Here is a 4615-nt window from a genome sequence, read left to right as displayed (position 1 = left end):
GTGGGCGTGCTGTGGCCGTCGTTTCGCGTGGGTTCCGCGAAACTCGGCGGTCGCCAGAAAACTAGCGGGTTTTCCGGTGACTGGGTTTTTTTCTTTTTTTTTTTTTTTTCGTTTTCATTTATTTATTTATTTATTATTAATATATATATATATATATATATATTTTTTTTTTCTTTCTTTCCCGGGTCGTTACAATATGAGAAGGATGCACTAAACGTAATGTAATAATATGAGTAAGATATGTTCATGAAACATTAAGGTTAGGTTGCGTATCGAAGTGCTATGAACATGAGAGGTTGATAAAAAACAATATGGTCTCACGATCGATTGATAAAAGAATATGGTTAGGTTGTGGGTAGAAAGGGATAAGATTCTGATAGATTGATAGAATGATAGCGTTAGGATACATTCCTATAATGATATGACTAAAGTATGTTCATGTAACCATATGACTGTGATATGTATAAGAATGTTATGGCTATGATAAGTTAGGGAGCGATATGACCACGAAATGTTTATGATATGATATGATTATGATACGACATGTAACGGTAGGGGTTTCAAAAAAGGCAAAAAAAAAAAAAAAAAAAAAAAAAAAAGAAAAAAAAGTAAAAAAAAGGGGAAACTCTGCCAGCCAAAGCGTATTAATGCGTATTAAACCCTAGGTACCTTAGTAGCCGTCTTTTCCTTGTTGAGTGACTGTCATACCTGTGAGGGAGGAGCCGAAGGGTTTAGGTGAGGGATCGAAAACGTCGCGAGACTTTAGATCGGGTTCAATAACACCGCGAGCTTTAGGTAGGAGTAGGCGCTAGTGTACGTCGGGCAAGGAAGGACAAACGTGCCACCCGAGATGGACGAACGACGGTGCTTCCACAGGTGACAGCAGCTAAGCCCGCGATTAGGGCTATTGAGGCATTCGGGCGAGGAAGACGAAGCGGTGGGCGCGGGTCGACCCTCGGCATTTCGCGGTTCATCTCGGCTGGCGTGCAGCCCACACCTCGTAGGCCGCGCTCAGACACCACCATTGGGCCTCGTTCCTTTTTGGCCCAAACCAGAGGTGCGCCCAGAAACCCGAGGTGCGCCCAGAAACCCTGCGCCGTTAGGGTTCTTCACAGCCCGTCGGTTTCGGCTCCACCAGCGGCTCGGCTAGGTCGGCTCGGCTGTGCGGCTTGGCGACACGGCTCGACAGCTTGGCGGCGCGGCTCGGCGGCTCGACATCTGTATAGCATACCGGTTTCTAGGTTTTTGACCCTTCTGGAGCCATTCCCACCCTTGTTTCAGCCATCTGAGGTCAGTATAACTCCATTGTGATAAAATAGATTGTGATAGGGATGTACCTTGGTGGCTAGGCATAAGAGCTAGTTGTGAAGGGGCTCATGTATCATGTTATCTTATAGGAGGTAGTTAGGCGCTGGAGTTAGCATTGTGGGTGATTTCGGCCAAGGCCAAGGAGGTAAGTAACCTTACTGTTGGCGTTAGTTTTGTATGTATGTTGGTGCGTGCCCTGTGGCCCTTGCATGCACCATATGTTGTTGCTGTATGCTAGGTTAGATGTTTCTTGTCGTGAAATGCTATGCATGCTTTGTTTATGTATGTGATTCTTGCAGTGAATTGCTATGTATGCCATGTTTATGAATATGATGTTGTGACGCGTTTTGTCGCCCTGTATGTATGATGAGCTTGATTGACATGTTATGATTGTAATGAGAACCCCACATGCCATGAATAAGATGACTAGTATGCTAGGACATGCTTGCTCAATGTGGACCCGGTTATGCTATGTTATGCTTGCCTAATGTGGACCCGGTTATGCTACGTAATGCGGCGAGGGGATGGAGCGTCGTATGTGTAATGCCATGGAGGTAAACCTTAAGAACCTCATGCACGCTATGGTTGGGGCACTCCCCCGTTATGCTACTGATGGTATGGATGCGTATATTCGATATTGTGTTCGCCACGATATCATGCAGGCCCTCCTTTGTCCGTGGCGTCCGGTATTGTATGTCATACATACCCGACCAAGCCAGGCCCAGGGAGTTCGCTTGCGAGCTCGCCTGGTGGGCCCACAGTCACACACGTGGGCCATGTGTGGGAAATTACCATGCATCCACCCCCGCCCGGACAAGGCAAGGGCCTAAGGCCATGGGAAGGAATGGAAGACAAACCTCTCTCTCAGCTGCGTTCTTCTAACATTGTGCGGCATGTATGGTAATGATGTGCGACATGTATGGGTATTCTCTGTGACATGTATGTGTGTTGCGTGCGTCATGTACGTGTATTGTGTGTGACTGCTTGCATGTATTGTGTGCGACTGCTTGTATCCGAATGTATGAATATATGCTTAACCCCAACAGTGGGGCGACTTACTGGGTATTTTATATAATACTCAAGCCACGTGCTACCAATATTTTCAGGAAAGGGCAAGGCTCCCATGTACGGGTGACAGTGGATGATGCGAAGGGCCATGGAAATCTTGGGGAGAGTTTGTAGTGTCGTAGGCGCCTGTTGGATTCTTTTGGGTTCTTAGTTTTGCGAATTGTTCCTCTAGTTCTCTGTTGATTACTTCTAGGCTAGGTTGTCGCAATCGTTTTCCTAGGTACGGATTGTTTAAATTGATGAATGCATTTTCGTCATTGAGACTGTCCCATGTGAACTCTTGTCCTGTTGATTTGACGAGTATAAGGTAACGTCGCTAATTAGGGTGGAGAAAATTAGGGGCGTTACACGACATGTGAATGACGAATACATACATACATACATACAGACAGACAGACATACATACGTACGTATGTATATTTATTGTGATATGATATGAAATATGTTATAGTACGAGATATGTGATAAGTTGACATGTTTATAATATGACATAGTGTGATGCGATATGTTATGATATGATATGTATATGATGAAAATTGTTATGCTGGAAGCATTAAATGTTATAATATGATATTTTTATGTAATTTGAATGATATGATATGATTGACATGCAAAACGACGAACTTGCATGAAATACAATCCTGGTGTATGCATGAAAGATATGATAAATGATATGATAAACGATATATGAAATGATATGAAAGACGATATGATATTTATGGAACGCTTGTGGAGTTGTATTAAATGATAATGAAAATTGAAAAATGTTGGGATCTCATGCATTATTGTGTGCTCATGCATTGGGGCATACCCCTTACCCTTCACGATAGTAACGCATACGTTATGAGACAGGAACGATCATTATGATTAACATAATGCTGCGATGACCAAGTAAGAGAATGATCATTATGTTTATCATAATGCTGCGATGGTTAGACAGGAGAATGATCATTATGTTTAATCTAATGTTACCGTGATTGTTACTAGTTCTAATAGGTGTCCAGCCTAAGGAGCTCCCAGAGTATGCTCGCCTGACAAGAAAAGTGACCCAATGGTGTGCGAACTGACTGGTGAGTCCATACTCGAACGTATAGACTGTGTGTAGAGTATATGGTACACATCCAAGTTACCCGTTAGGATAGTGCCGTAGGAAAATAGACTGAAAGGATAGGTCCCGTCATTGTATTCATATGTTCTTGCATTTAACCCCAATAGTGGGGTCACTTATTGAGTATTTATTTAAATACTAACCATGTGCTACTACATTTTTCTATTTAAGGCAAGACATTCCTATACGGCTGATGACGACATCGCAACTCGAGACCATGACAAATGCATAGGTTAGTCGTATTTATTTTTTTAGATTTAGGCTAGAATAGGATGTTTTTAATTTAAACATTTATCTACTTTATTTAGTCTTTTGTTGTGTCATTTTTTAAGGTGTTTTAAAAACATGTAAGTCCATAGTTGTGTTTTAAGATGAATGTGACGTTTTATTAAAGTTTAAATGAAGTATTTTCGTATTCAATGTTCATGATATATATACAGTAGTGACCTTGAATTAAGTAGAAAATTTCGAGTCGTTACATGTTGCCACTAAGAAATCAATCTCAGTTGGTGTATTGAGAGACACTAAAATGTCGTTAAGTAGAAACTGTTACTTAATGCTGAAAATGGTGTTTTCAATAGGCATAAGAGGTAATTCAATTTCTCAAGGTGGTTCATATAGTATGGATTATTTTGCCGTATTAAAGTTTATATTTTAAAAAATGTTAAAAAATATGTTCACATTAACCATCATTAGTATTGGTTAAAAATATGTTTTTGTGTGAATATTTGATTTCTGATGGATAATTATTCCATTTACAAGTATATTTATTAAATGCAACATAAGTCTAATTTTATTTTATTTTGAAAAGTGGAAGAAAAGTTAGACTAAAGTTAAAATTCATTTAGGTAAATCTATCAACATATTATGATAAGATCATAATCGATATTACAATTGGAATTGTATTACAACTCTTAAGTATCTGTAAGAGGAGAAAAGAAGACTTTGTTAGACACGCTAACATAAAAGAAGACAAAAATTATACGCCATTAACAAACTCTTGTTAGATTATGAAATAACGATGACATAATGATCATGATTGTAACGACCCGGGAAAGAAAGTAAAAAAAAAAAAAAAAAAAAAAAAAAAAAAAAAAAAAAAAAAAAAAAAAAAAAAAAAAAAAAAAAAAA

The 4615-nt window shown here is 39.6% G+C and overlaps 1 long non-coding RNA gene across 1 annotated transcript; it reads left to right on the top strand.

The window, feature by feature from the left end:
* Positions 1-1440: 1440 nt before the first annotated feature.
* Positions 1441-2631, top strand: LOC111788892. Its single transcript, XR_002814235.1, has 2 exons — positions 1441-2208; positions 2415-2631. It is a non-coding gene; the product is annotated as an uncharacterized LOC111788892 (long non-coding RNA).
* Positions 2632-4615: the final 1984 nt, after the last annotated feature.

The sequence above is a fragment of the Cucurbita pepo genome, chromosome LG02 (assembly GCF_002806865.2).
Source record: "Cucurbita pepo subsp. pepo cultivar mu-cu-16 chromosome LG02, ASM280686v2, whole genome shotgun sequence".
Lineage (NCBI taxonomy): Eukaryota > Viridiplantae > Streptophyta > Magnoliopsida > Cucurbitales > Cucurbitaceae > Cucurbita > Cucurbita pepo.
This window is presented reverse-complemented; position numbering and strand designations above follow the sequence as displayed.